Genomic DNA, 15,881 nt, shown 5'->3' with positions numbered 1-15,881 from the left:
GAAAGCCATTAAAACCTAACACGCTCCAGAACTAGTATATAGGGTCTGTAAGATTTAAACAAATTGTTAAAGAGCAAATTTAGTGAGAAAGAACTTCGGACTTGCACCATACTCTTTAAAGCATATGTGCTTGTTGAATTCACAACACTGAACAAATCAAGAATTTCAGAATTAATTGGCGATCAAATTTACTTAACTTGAGCGAACACGAGGCGGTTGGTAGAAGCACCAGATTGTGGGCCAATCTAGACGTCGTGCGACGCCAGAAGTGTCGCCGCAGCAGAAACAAAACATGTCTCTGCTCCGGGCACAGGAAAAAGGAACACCTCGTCGGCTGCCAGAACTTCCCTGCCAAATCAGAAACGAATAGTTATCTACCAAAATAAGGCTATAAACGAGAATGTCTAGACTGTGGGGAAACCTAACGTATTCTGGAAGTGACTAAACATACGAATTACAAGCTTAACACTCCTTATGATTACTTGAAAATTAAAAAGGTGAAATATCAGCCCCAGCAAATCCAATTACTAGGGCATACTCATATACAAATTTGTTCCAACTTAAATTCCTCCAATTCAACTTACAACAGAGTGGCATGTGACAACAAATTATTATGTTATACAGACTGATGAAAAGCTTGCAATTACTCAGAATAGCGTTAAGATATTAAGACAGACGAGACCTTACGATAACAAGTACCAATAAAGAACAACACTTCGATGTGAAGGAGTCGAGACTTCCAGAATTCCAAGCAGGGGTGTTATTGCGTCCAATCTGTGCAGGAGTTTTTTCCAGGTATTATGAAATTTAAGCTTGCAGAGTTGGCCCTGAACTTACTGATTAGGTTGCACGCAGTGTCCACTGCTCTTCCCGCAACTCGTTGCAGACAATCCTAAATCCAGGCGGCAAAGCTTGCCTCAGAACGATTAAACCGCTCGAGGCTTCTCGAGACCCTTATTGTATACCAAGAGTCCCCTAAAATCAACATCTTGCCAGCCACGTGGCCTCTAGCTAACTGTCGGTACCATGGCGCGCGCGAAAAACCGACAGCACATCCCTTAACCAAAGACCCTAGTCTCCAACATCTGATCAGAATCGATATCTTCAGCCCAAGTAGTTAGTGGCGTCAGCAGAGTGTCATAGCCGCCAAAATTAAAGCCGCCACGGTTCACTGTAGTTGTAGAGATATTTCATTGTCTTCAGTTAAAAATGAACACTTTGTATTAACATATATACTTATATAAGCATATAGCTGTGGTCCATCTGGTGTTCATTAGAGTATTATGTAAAAATTTGAAATAAAACGATCAAGAACTTTTCGAGAGAACTTTTAGAGATTACCGATTTCCAGCAACCAACAATTATATAGTTATTTATATAGGTTGAGCTATAATTTAAAATAAAAATCCCTGACTCCCGATTCTCTCTGTGTTGCTAAGACGAGAGTGGAACGGAAATTACTTAATGTTATTCTTTCTGAACAAGAGTAATTCTGGACGCGGCCAAGGCAACGCCTTTCAAACTGAAATCTCTGTTGGACAGCAAGATGGGAGAGAACTTTAGAGAAGTTTGGTTTAAAGAAGGACGCCAGGATCGTAGTTCTGGGAAGTACCTGACTGTTACGAGTCAGGCAGGTAATCATAAGCTAACAGAGTTCCCTCAATAGCTTTGTGTACGAACGGCCCTTTGGAGTGGCTATAAAAAATAGTGCCCACCGTCACAGTCTGCTTTTTCTTAAATAAGCTGCAGCAGGTTCACTCAGTCACACCTACGTCGGCGTCCTGAGTCAGTCAACACAAAGCGTCAGACTGCTTCACAGTGGAACTGATGGACAACTGCCAGCCGCCGTCGGTACAATACGGCGAGGCGCTACATGCTACAGGTTCGGTTACGCGCTGTCGCACTAGGCTGTTGCTACTGTAATCTGCAACACCTGAGGATATAATTACATTAATCCTCAGGAGGGTACACGCCTACTTTGTGTATCATGTGTTTGGCAAGCACAGGGAGCCCTAGCTAATATGGTATTTGCTTATACAATTTTACACATCGGTGCCATATTTCTCTAACACAGAATTACACAGTTATCTGATTGTTTGACAGAGAAAGAAACATATTTTTACTACGTCAGTGACACTTGTTTACGCAATTACGCAGGTGGATAACTTCACACTTATGAAATTGTATTTTGTCTGTACTTTGTGAACTGTTCATATTTTTTCGGAACTGTTGTGATACTATGAGAGCTTTGAATGATCTATTTGGTATGGGATCATGATTTTTAAAGTACGTTTGAGGTAGATGACACTTTTGACATGAGCAGTGAATTTATTTTAGGTTTTGAAATTATTGGAGGAAGCTACGAGGTTTTATGACGTTATGATGACGATGTGTATTACGCTGTTGCGGTATGTTTATGATCAATAAGCTGATGCTACATGTGGAATTTGATTATGCTACGTATCTGTTATGATGAAATATTGAAGAAGTGTCTACGAATATGTATATGTGTAATAATGCAAGGAATAATGAGTAGTAGTTAGGGGCCCTGGTTTGTGAAAAAGGATGTTGGAAACAGAGAATCGTACTTTAAGAGTTATGAAATGTGTGTATATGTGTGAATGTAGCACTATGCTGGTGAAAATTTTTTGGACACTGTTATATTTAAAGTATTTTGTTTCTACAGATTTGTAACGCAAATTCTCAACCTGTGAAAATATTTTTATATGAGACTGTCACTGTAGCGGAAAATGCTGTCGTAATTTTTCAGTAAGAAAGTAAGTGACCACCTGCACGTAATGCGTCGTGGGCACCCAGCTGTACGACAGTCGCCTTGAAAAAAGCCATTAGTGTGTGCCTGTCAGAGGCACAGGTGGAGAGAAAAAAAAGAGGCCCTTATCCTCGCCATTGACATTCCTTTGTAGAAAGCATCGTAAATACGACACCCTCAAACTTGAAAACATGATTACACTGTAGAGTTCTTAATTTATGATATTTGCTGAAATGAAATGATGAGAAACGTTTCATGTCTATTGTCTTGCTAGTTGGAAGATTGTTTACTGCATTATGAAATGCCTTATGGCTAGCGAATGACGTTTCACGCCTTGCTTTGCTTATTTTGTTTAATATCTAGTTTCTAGCTGCACTGCAGCATTGGTTAAAACAAAATATAATAGATGTACTAATATCCCTATTTTCTGTCTACAGACCCAGTAAAGAATCATTTTATGATGTACTTTCTTAGAAAAAAGAGCACAAATAGACATTTCCCTTCACAGGAATTGCAAAAATAATTTTTTTACGATTTGGTAACTTATCTGCTAGTGTATGTTCTCGTGATGAATCACTCTAGTGTTAAGATGTGACATAGGTATTAAACATTTTTACTGTAATATTTTTTCTGCTTCAGCTTTGTCATGTTTAGATAAAAGTTATCGCATTTGCTGCTGCTGTTTGCCAGGCATAATGTTACTGAATTTGACTTTGTATTACTCTGTTAAGCCAGTTTTACTACGGATTTATTTTTCTTGTTTGCTGCGCATTGCCTTATATTAGTTGTAATATTGCTGCTTGCTTTGACAACTTCCATTTTTTTCACTGCTGTTTGTATTAATTGTATTGTGCTGCAGCATTGCCTCGTCCCTTAGTTTAGCATCTGAGCTCAGTAGCTTTAAATTAGCTTAAGATGGGGTAGGCTATAAAAGAGAACCAGTTGTGATGAATTGGAAGAAATGCATTGAGAAGCTATAAGAAAATGGTTTGGTCAAAAAAGTAGTGTACAGTTTCGAAAAACTATTTTTGAAAGAGGATGTGAACAAAATACAGAAAGCATGCTTGGGTAGGATAATTTTGGTGGAAACTGCAGTACCAAATGTTACACTGAAAACAAACCCTAGCCTGCATTTTGTGTTATTACGCTATGTGAATCTGTGTTTGTCCTGTCTTTATGTGATTAGGTAATAAGATTTCCGTTATAGAATTTTTCTGATAATATGTTATTTTCTTTGTAAAGATGTTTAGACATTATTCATTCTGTTCTGTTTTAACGCTCATGTGTGAAGTTGATGTTTCAAAAGTTATTATCATCTTTTATGTATTTATTTATGTCATAATTCTTGTAACACTGATGTATATGTATATTTCTATTCTTTTGTAAAGCCTGTACTACTGCAAATGTTATCTGTATTGTTACGTTCTTTAATAATGTATTTTGTACCTTTGTTATTGTATTCTTATGTTATAAAATTGTAATTGACAACAGTTCATCAAATTAAGTAACTTGTAAATTACATTTCACTGCACACGTTTCTGTTGGTCATAGTACATGGACAAAATTTGAGAAGTAGGGAATGATAGTGTTTGCACGTGTGTTGACAATTCAGCAAGGGACTGGATAACAGCATTGTTGGTTCTAAGGTCATTTCAAACAAATTTTTTGCGAGTGGACAAGTGGTGGTTTATGGACTTGCTATATTGTCCGCAAGACTCATCGATGATGATTGTGCACCTGCACAGTCGCAATGGATAGCTACTAGACATCTCTACAAGGACTACAGTGGGTCTGCACCTTTGATGGCCCACCAATACCATTATTTCTACAAGGACTGTAGTGGGTCTGCACCTCTGGTGGCCCACCAATAACATAATCTCTACCAGGACTACAGTGGGTCTGCTCTGTGATGACCTACCTACCAATATTCTTCAACTTTGACTGACTCTGCTGTCGGTTTGCTCTGTTGTGGCCCATTACCTGTCAGTATGTCAAGAGTCAGCACTGCCTTTCCGTTGGAAGGACTACACTACTACTTCAAGACTGCATGGAAATCCACTACTTCCGTGTGCATTTTCTTTTACTGCTCAGACATTGTCCAAAAACACTGCTATTTTACTGTGATGAACGATCAGGACTGTCTTTATGGACTGTGAGAAAATTTTAGCTTTTGACCAACATTGTATCGATAAGTGTGTGCATTTCATTTCTTTGTTATTGTAATTATAATTATGAAACCGTTTTTCAAATCTGTATTGGCCACTGCCCAAAACAATTTGTAAAAATTTTTTGTGGGGAGCATGGGGGTTATGTAAGTAGGCTGTTTTAATTTTTTTTATTGGTAACACCAAATAGCGCTCTGTTTGAAAAATCACTGGCTGTGCTGTGTGCACTCTGTGGCTGGTTTGCATTGTTGTCTGCCATTGTAGTGTTGGGCGGCTGGATGTTAACAGCGCGTAGCGTTGTTCAGTTGGAGGTGAGCAGCCAGCAGTGGATATATATATATATATATATGACTATTATGGTAAATACATTGTTTTTTCTCTATTAAAATCTTTCATTTGCTAACTGTGCCTATCAGTAGTTAGCGACTTCCGTAGTTTGAATCTTTTATTTAGCTGGCAGTAGTAAGAAGATTTTTGGCGAGGTAAGTGATTTGTGAAAGGTATAGGTTAATGTTATTCAGGGCCATTCTTTTGTAAGGATTATTGAAACTCAGATTGCGTTGCGCTAAAAATATTGTGTGTCAGTTTAAGCACAGTCATGTATAATTATTCTAAGGGGACGTTTCATAAATTGAAAGTCTATACGCTGTGACACCACTTTCGTTCCGTTTCGAGAAACTGTAGTTAGCAAGGTGTAACGCCACAGGGTGAAGTTATTTCTACATCTGTTTATAGCTCTCCACCCAAGATATCATACTGACTGTTTCCTACCAAGAAGTCCTCTATCCAGTCATAAATTTCACTTGATGACCCCCACCATTGAAACTCCGTCAGTAAATGTTGGAGTGTTACAAAGCCACACACCTTTCTGAAGCCAAGAAATATTCCATCTACCCGACTGTCTTGATCCACTACTTCCAGGATACTATGTGAGCAAAGCGCTAGCTGGTGTGAAGGAGATCATCTTGTAGTGATACCTCAAAGTTTGATCTCCATGTATGCTCCAGGATTCTACGGTGGGCAGATATCTAATGTATTGGATGACGGCTCGCATTACTGAGAACTGAAATTTTTTCCACCCATCAACATTGCGTTAAGCGCGCCTGGCGTTTTGAATTTTTTTTTAAGACGAGGCCAGTCATTTCATAGTATATCCTTTCATCGATGGGACGCTTTTAAGCAAGACTGATGTTATGGAGGGTTAACCAGTTAGTAAAATTTGATTCTGTGAGCGAACTTAACATTACTGTGTCTTTGATAGCGTCGAACAAGCAACTACCTTCCATTAATCCTTGTATGGTATCAAAAGCTTACAGATCTTTATTGAGGCACTTACATGTTGTCATCGAGAAGCATGCGTAGTATATGGTCTAAAAAAGTGCCCAGCCGGGAAAGTGTTGTGGAAGATGGTGGTTTCGTTCAAAGAAACTGTGTTTTTTCTTTTGGACCCGGATGGAAAATGTTGTCGGGGGTCTGATCACACTCGCTACACTCTGATATTGTTTCTGCAAACACATAGGAAGTACAAACAAGTAAATTTTATGACTGAATATCTGGATTGGAGGAATCTGTTATTTCACTATTTCACCCAGAATGGACTCGAGTACAAAGTGCCCCCTTAGGACATCCTGCATTATTATTTTCCTTCAATGTTATGACTGAATCAACCTCTTCATCTGTGAATAGCACTTACACCCAGTGTCCTAACTTACTTGCTGAATACATTTCAGACTCTGTTTTCCCCTCATTTTTTCCTCTCTGTAGCTCCCTGTTCTACCACACAAATTATTTGCTGATGTCTTAATAGATGTCTTCTCAGTCTGTCCCTTTTTCTTGTCGGTGATCTCCATACGACTCAGTCCTCCCTGATTCTGAGAACTTCCTCAGTTGTTATCTTATTCAACTAACTTTCAACATCGTTCTGTAGAACCATACTTCAATCGCTTCAGTTCTATTTTCTTATTTTCCCCGTGGTCTGTGATTCACTTCTATACAACGCTGTGGTCCAGAAGTACAGAAATTTTTTTCTCAAAATGCGCACAAGGCTAGTAAAAAATGGCTCAAATGGCTCTGAGCACTATGGCACTTAACATCTGAGGCCATCAGTCGCCTGGTACTTAGAACTACTTAAACATAACTAACCTAAGGACATCACACACATCCATGCCCGAGGCAGGATTTGAACCTGCGACCGCAGACTGAAGTGCCTATAACCGCTCGGCCACACCGACCAGCCAAGGCTAGTAAATCAGGGATATTAGTATTACAGCAAATGGAATGAAATGCGAGAAAGGCTGTAGGTGTCATGTCGCTTATAGTGAATGTCTGTCGAATATTGATCTCCACGGTAAACAGTGGCTGTCAGTGTTCCGTGAGAGCGTTGACATGGTTGGATGCATACTAAATGTCTAGACGAAATGGAAGTATCCACAATCCATAAACCAGGAAAAGCACTATATAAACCAGAAAATTGTCGCCCTACAATTCTCCTTAGTTCTTGCTACAAGCCGTTGCAAACAAGATCCTAAATCTATCTTGCAGAAAAATTCTGGAAGACATTTCAATTGCACAGTCTCGTTTATCGAAAAGGTCGAAGTGTACAGATCATGTTCACCATTCCAGAAACTTTTCTTGGAGCATGCTTACACGAAGACTTCAAAGCATTCAGTTTGTTGCCATTATCGATACCATATGGAGAGAGCACTTCTTCTGAAGATTGTAACAATACCTCCACTAACAGATAATTAGTTCAAAAATTATCACTTCGCGTACTCAAAGTATGATATTGTTTTGGCGCAACTAAAGGTCTTTAATGTGCCAGGTATTGCTACATCAATTGATTACAGTCACTAAAGAAAATTAACAATAATACCACTTATCTTGTATTTCCAATCCAACGACGATCTCGCTCTCGCTTTCGATCGAAACTAAAAATGTTGTCTAGGTAGCATGACTATCGCTGTTGGTGCGAAAGGCAATCGCATGTTAATTAAGCCGACTTGAAGAACTTACGAAGAAAATATTTCATGATTAATTTGATGGCTCTGAGCACTATGGGACTTAGTATCTATGGTCATCAGTCCCCTAGAACTTAGAACTACTTAAACCTAACTAACCTAAGGACAGCACACAACACCCAGTCATCACGAGGCAGAGAAAATCTCTGACCCCGCCGGGAATCGAACCCGGTAACCCGGGGATTAATTTGATGATTTATGTTTTTCATTGCAATGAGCTTCAAACTTTTTCAACCAATGGTCACTTGCAAATAATTCTTGACACTCACTTTTCACATAAATTCACATTTATTAAACTTTTTATACTTTCTCATGTGCGAAACGTTACTTCATCATACAATTTCGCAGCCGCTGCTGCTCTTAATAAAACTCACAACATTTTTCATTGTCCACAACTCAGACACATCTTTTCATTTCCAACACAAAGTCAAGACTGTTCATTTTCAAAACACAAACTTGACTACTCTGTACGCTTCCGCGCCAAAAGTCTCAAACCAGCATCAAAGATAACAATAAGTACAAAGATATTCACACTAGATATTATATCGATTTCAACATCTCAGAATATTGACGTACATACATACAAAAATGAAACCATATTTGAATAGAATAAAAAATATGGGACATTACGTAGAACAATATATGCGTTAATCTACGGTATCGAAAAATAGGTTTGGGGGGTGGTAATGGTTTTGCAAATATAGAACCATTACAAGATCCAGGAGCAGTATCCTGCAAAATCTGTGTGACAGAACATACCAGTCAAAATCTGTTCGGCACTGCAATGGTCTTTAGTGTAGCACAGTAGAGGGCTACTTTTTTCGCTAAGCATCAAGTATAGTAGTGAGCTCGACCCCCTTACAAGTACAAAAATCCCTACAATCTGCCTACAAACTATAATTTTCATAACAATATGACTATCTACATCTTTTAAATGTTATTAATAAATATTTTTTCTACGTATGTAACACCCTGTCTTTCACTTGAAGTCAGTTTAAGGATATGCTCTACAACGCTGATCTCGTTCCGACAGGCTAAAATCCAGATAATCAGCAATAACAAATACTGCAAGACTTCTTGATGAAGGATTTTACATACGCCGTATATGACAAACGCCACAAGAAGTAGAAACAGACCTAAACACTCCACTAAAGCAGCAGGCTTCCATTCCTAAGAAACACAGCGCAAAACGATAGAGTGTGCAAGCACTGCCGTTTTAAGTGGAACAAAAGTTCTGGCGTTTCTTACAGGAGTGTCGCGTCATATGCAAACACTGACCACAGATTCTGTTGACTGGGTAGAAAAATTAAATTTAATGCTATAATCAATTGTATATACTATAACCAGCTGTATAACTGTAAAAAATTGCACTATGTGTTTTGTATTTCGTTAGTGTAGTACTACTAAGAATTGCACCATAGACTAAATAAATAAATTGGAAGGGTGTATCCACCCAGCACGCCCGTGGCGGCTTGAACTCGGAATTTGTGTGGAGGAAGGGCAGCCCATTCTTTATAAACATCCGAAACCAGAGATGGTATTGATAATGGGTGTAGGGGTCTGGGGCAAAGTCTTAATTCTAATTCATCCCTCCCCACGACGTAACACTATCTCCTCCACACTTCACAGCTGACTTTACAGGCGATCGCAGGTAATGTTCTACAGGCATTCGCCAAACCCAAGCTGTTGTATTACCACAGAGTACAGCGTTATTCATTACTCTGAAACAGTCGTTGATAGTCATCCATCTACAAAAAAGGTACGGCCAAACTTTCAGGAAACATTCCTCACACACAAATAAAGAAAAGATGTTATGTGGACATGTGTCCGGAAACGCTTAATTTCCATGTTAGAGCTCATTTTAGTTTCGTCAGTATGTACTGTACTTCCTCGATTCTTCGCCATGATTTCATACGGGATACCCTACCGGTGCTGCTAGAACATGTGCCTTTAAAAGTACGACACAACATGTGGTTCATGCACGATGGAGCTCCTGTACATTTCAGTCGAAATGGTCGTACATTTCTCAACAACAGTTTCGGTGACCGATGGATTGGTAGAGGCGGACCAATTCAATGGCCTCCACGCTCTCCTGACCTCAACACTCTTGACTTTCATTTATGGGGGCACTTGAAAGCAATTGTCTACGCAACCCCGGTACCAAATGTAGAGACTCTTCGTGCTCGTATTGTGGACGACTGTGATACAATACGCCATTGTCCATGGCTGCATCAGCGTATCAGGGATTCCATGCGACGGAGGGTGGATGCATGTATCCTCGCTAACGGAGGACATTTTGAACATTTCCTGCAACAAAGTGTTTGAAGTCACGCTGGTACGTTCTGTTGCTCTGTCTTTCCATTCCATGATTAATGTGATTTGAAGAGAAGTAATAAAATGAGCTCTAACATGGAAACTAAGCGGTTTCGCACACATGTCCACATAACATATTTTCTTTCTTTGTGTGTGAGGAATGTTTCCTGAAAGTTTGGCCGTACCTTTTTGTAACACCCTATATTTACAGCGACTCAGGCGATTCGTAGCTCTGACGACAGAAGTGTGCGACTTTTGAGGAGCTGGTCAACCATTTTAGCCAGTTCTTTTTAACCCTCCGTTGCTCGTCATCCACATGACTTTCCCGCTCAATTCTGTCTGACAGGGCTGGATTGAGTTAACACCATTTTTAATACCTTTCTGTTAACTCTCCTCCGTTTAGTTATTCCATATTCCCCCCCCCCCCCCCCCAAAAAACGCACCCCTTGAGATACTTCTTCCTGTTATTCATATTCATCATTTTCTGACAATTTCTGTTCTGTTCCTGAATCATGACCGCTTTCATGAACAGAATCCCCAGTCTCTGAGTCAACGCTACCACTGTGAGCATCTTCATCACTCAACTCATTGGACTATTCCAACCATACATTAGGATCTCTACTAAACTCTGTCCGAGGTTTTTGCCTTTGACATTTCTCCCACAACTTAAAAATAAAGAAAATATAAGGTAACATGGAAGATAACTGCAATCAGTTTCAATACGTCGAAATTTACGCACATGAAAGATCGATTGAATCTAGGAAAGCAATAAAGTAATACAGACTTACTTTGTTTCAGATTGCGGCAGCAGAGCTCGCGCGAAAGACAAGTGTCCTCCAAACTATAATAATTATGTTTCATAATGTATTTTTCGTAACTGAAAGCCAAATGCAATTTTTTATAAATTGAACCAAAAAATAGTAAACCTCCCCTTAACTTCGGTGATCTGAGGGAAACCGGTGTTACCACTGTGGCATGGCCGTTTTGCTAATCTTACACGAACAATAACTGCACACGTATCTCCCATAGAAGGTGCAATCATTGCTGTCAGTGGGTATCCCAGTTAGAATGGCGGGTGCAAATTGGTTCCTACACCACTGCACAGGAAACACCAATTTTCGTGCTGTTTCCAGACGAGACCATGTTTACAAGAGAGGGCATGTCCAACAGTATGAATAGTTATGTATGCGACGACGAAACTCACACGCACTGGTGTGTTGATCCTATAAACAGACGTTTGCAATGAATGAATGTGCCGGTAATGCCTACGATTTTGTGACTGGACTTTACCCATATCCTGACACATTGAAGGGATTCGTGTACAAAGCGTTCATACAGCATAGTTCCTAGAAGATGTGCCGTCGAGAATTCGTCAGCTTGCATTAAACATCTCGAGGTACCGGCACAACCTGCGGTCGATGTTAGAAACCACACTGAAGTACATTTTGGACGTAATGTATTGCTCCCAGTGGTCCTGTTCGATACTCCTCGGACACCAGTTATGACACCACTGGACATCTTCTTCTAGAAGCATATGAAGAGCATAGTTCATGAGACTCCTGTCGATATTTCAACAGATCAAGTTGGTAGGATTACCTCAGCCACGACAGTAGTTTGCAACACTGCTAATATTGTTGAGCGTCTAGAACAATCGATATGTGTTGCTGTACACTCTGCCATGATTATGTTGGTCAAAGTTTTGAACTATATCTGTGAGAGCTGTTCTGATCACTGAAAAAATATACTAAATGCAGTGTAATAAAAATTTACGTATTTTGTCTGACGGTAATTACATCCCTTTTTTGTTATTGTATATTACAGACTTCTACACAGTTGTCAAGATATTTGCGCAGAAACAAGGGTGACTGGTGTAACAAACATAACACACCATAACTGCATTGTTACTCTGTAACAGTAATGAAATCCTTAACTCTGATTGGAATGTATACCGCAGAGATAGGCTGGACAGTGAAGGGGGAGGCGTGTTTATAGCGATAAGAAGTGCAATAGTATCGAAGGAAATTGACGGAGATTAGAATTGTGAAATGATTTGGGTGAAGGTCACGGTTAAAGCAGGCTCAGACATGGTAATTGGATGTCTCTATAGGCCCCCGGGCTCAGCAGCTGTTGTGGCTCAGCACCTGAAGAATAATTTGGAAAATATTTCGAGTAGATTTCCCCACCATGTTATAGTTCTGGGTGGAGATTTTAATTTGCCGGATATAGACTGGACGTTTATAACGGGTGGCAGGGACAAAGAATCCAGTGAAATATTTTTAAGTGCTTTATCTGAAAACTACCTTGAGCAGTTAAACAGAAAACCGACTCGTGGCGATAATATATTAGACCTTCTGGTGACAAACAGACCCGAACTATTTGAATCAGTTAATGCAGAACAGGGAATCAGCGATCATAAAACGGTTACTGCATCGATGATTTCAGCCGTAAATAGAAATATTAAAAAAGGTAGGAAGATTTTTCTGTTTAGCAAAAGTGACAAAAAGCAGATAACAGAGTACCTGACGGCTCAACACAAAAGTTTTGTCTCAAGTGCAGATAGCGTTGAGGATCAGTGGACAAAGTTCAAAACCATGGTACAATATGCGTTAGATGAGTATGTGCCAAGCAAGATCGTAAGAGATGGGAAAGAGCCACCGTGGTACAACAACCGAGTTAGAAAACTGCTGCGGAAGCAAAGGGAACTTCACAGCAAACATAAACATAGCCAAAGCCTTGCAGACAAACAAAAATTACGCGAAGCGAAATGTAGTGTGACGAGGGCTATGCGAGAGGCTTTCAATGAATTCGAAAGTAAAGTTCTATGTACTCTCTTGGCAGAAAATCCTAAGAAATTTTGGTCCTATGTCATAGCGGTAGGTGGATCAAAACAAAATGTCCAGACACTCTGTGACCAAAATGGTACTGAAACAGAGGATGACAGACTAAAGGCCGAAATACTAAATGTCTTCTTCCAAAGCTGTTTCACAGAGGAAGACTGCACTGTGCTTCCTTCTCTAGATTGTCGCACAGTTGACAAAATGGTAGATACCGAAGTAGACGACAGAGGGATAGAGAAACAATTAAAATCGCTCAAAAGAGGAAAGGCCGCTGGTCCTGATGGGATACCAGTTCGATTTTATACAGAGTACGCGAAGGAACTTGCCCCCCTTCTTGCAGCGGTGTACCGTAGGTCTCTAGAAGAGCGAAGCGTTCCAAAGGATTGGAAAAGGGCACAGGTCATCCCCGTTCTCAAGAAGGGACGTCGAACAGATGTACAGAACTATAGACCTATATCTCTAACGTCGATCAGTTGTAGAATTTTGGAACACGTATTATGTTCGAGTATAATGTCTTTTCTGGAGACTAGAAATCTACTCTGTAGGAATCAGCATGGGTTTGAAAAAGACGATCGTGTGAAACTCAGCTAGCGCTATTCGTCCACGAGACTCAGAGGGCCTTAGACACGGGTTGACAGGTAGATGCCGTGTTTCTTGACTTCCGCAAGGCGTTTGACACAGTTCCCCACAGTCGTTTAATGAACAAAGTAAGATCATACGGACTATCAGATCAATTGTGTGATTGGATTGAGGAGTTCCTAGATAACAGAACGCAGCACGTCATTCTCAATGGAGAGAAGTCTTCCGAAGTAAGAGTGATTTCAGGTGTGCCGCAGGGGAGTGTCATAGGACCGTTGCTATTCACAATATACATAAATGACCTGGTGGATGACATCGGAAGTTCACTGAGGCTTTTTGCAGATGATGCTGTGGTGTATCGAGAGGTTGCAACAATGGAAAATTGTACTGAAATGCAGGAGGATCTGCAGCGAATTGACGCATGGTGCACGGAATGGCAATTGAATCTCAATGTAGCGAGGTGTAATGTGATGCGAATACATAGAAATATAGGTCCCTTATCATTTAGCTACAAAATAGCAGGTCAGCAACTGGAAGCAGTTAATTCCATAAATTATCTGGGAGTACGCATTAGGAGTGATTTAAAATGGAATGATCATATAAAGTTGATCGTCGGTAAAGCAGATGCCAGACTGAGATTCATTGGAAGAATCCTAAGGAAATGCAACCCGACAACAAAGGAAGTAGGTTACAGTACGCTTGTTCGCCCAATGCTTGAATACTGCTCAGCAGTGTGGGATCCGCACCAGGTAGGGTTGATAGAAGAGATAGAGAAGATCCAACGGAGAGCAGCGCGCTTCGTTACAGGATCATTTAGTAATTGCGAAAGCGTTACGGAGATGATAGATAAACTCCAGTGGAAGACTCTGCAGGAGAGACGCTCAGTAGCTCGGTACGGGCTTTTGTTAAAGTTTCGAGAACATACCTTCACCGAAGAGTCAAGCAGTATATTGCTCCCTCCTACGTATATCTCTCGAAGAGACCATGAGGATAAAATCAGAGATATTAGAGCCCACACAGAAGCATACCGACAATCCTTCTTTCCACGTACAATACGAGACTGGAATAGAAAGGAGAACCGATAGAGGTACTCAGGGTACCCTCCGCCACACACCGTCAGGTGGCTTGCGGAGTACGGATGTAGATGTAGATGTAGATAACTGTGGGTCCCTTATACCAAAATACTTCGATGGTATTCCGCTGAAAGTTTCTAGGTGGAGCTCCGATCAACCATATATTTAGCAAGCAACCATCAAACTGCACTTTTTGTCTTCTAAAAACAGAAAACATTTCACCTGTGTCACATCATTTATCATTAAATATTATAAAAATGGAAGTACATATATATATTCATATATATACGTAAGTATGTTTCACATATCCTCCTAAACCACAGGACTGATTTCAACCCAGCTTGGTACACATTCAACTTAACCCCATGAAGCGGTTGGGGATGAAAACGAGGCGTAGTTCACGACACTCGAATTCCCAACCTTAATTCATCCAGTATTTCAGAGTGAGAACAGTTCTGACTTGCGGCAAACTTTACACATAATGTGAAACCTACAGGAAAATTTTTCTCGCTGTCAACTCCCACAAAATGATTAAAGTAAAAAAAGTTTATTGGTTACTCTGTTTTCACTGGTCATGCAATAAAACTGCAGCACGAAGCATGATGTTTTAATTTTTCTGCCAACTGCATTCTTGGCACATTTTGCAGACAGTATTCACATATACTGCTGAAAGTACCTGCAGTGTTAAATCATCGTCCGACGCATTATTCAGGAGAAATAGAGATTGAGCTGCATGAAATGGAAATTGCAGGACGACAGTCGCTACAGATACATGTGAAACACGGGTACAAATATTTGCGAAGTATATTATAGATATGCGAAACGCGCGTACTTTAGCAAAGTCGTGTCCAGAAGGCTGCTGCTAAACCCCTGAATCGATTCCTGCCAAACGTGGTACACACATTACTATCCGGAAAGAAATACTCCTGGGAACAAGAACTAGCAATCTGCTGTTATGGTGGTGGTGATAAGGGGGGAAAGAAAGGGAAGAAGAAAGGAAGTTCAGAGAGGAAGGCAGGGGGAATGGACAAAGAGAGAAGGAACGACGAGATGGACTAATGGAAGTGGAATGAATAAACACGTACTCGTGCAACGCTGGGTACACAGCTAGTTATTTATAAACCACA

The sequence above is a fragment of the Schistocerca gregaria genome, chromosome 2, assembly GCF_023897955.1.
Source record: "Schistocerca gregaria isolate iqSchGreg1 chromosome 2, iqSchGreg1.2, whole genome shotgun sequence".
NCBI lineage: Eukaryota > Metazoa > Arthropoda > Insecta > Orthoptera > Acrididae > Schistocerca > Schistocerca gregaria.
This window is presented reverse-complemented; position numbering follows the sequence as displayed.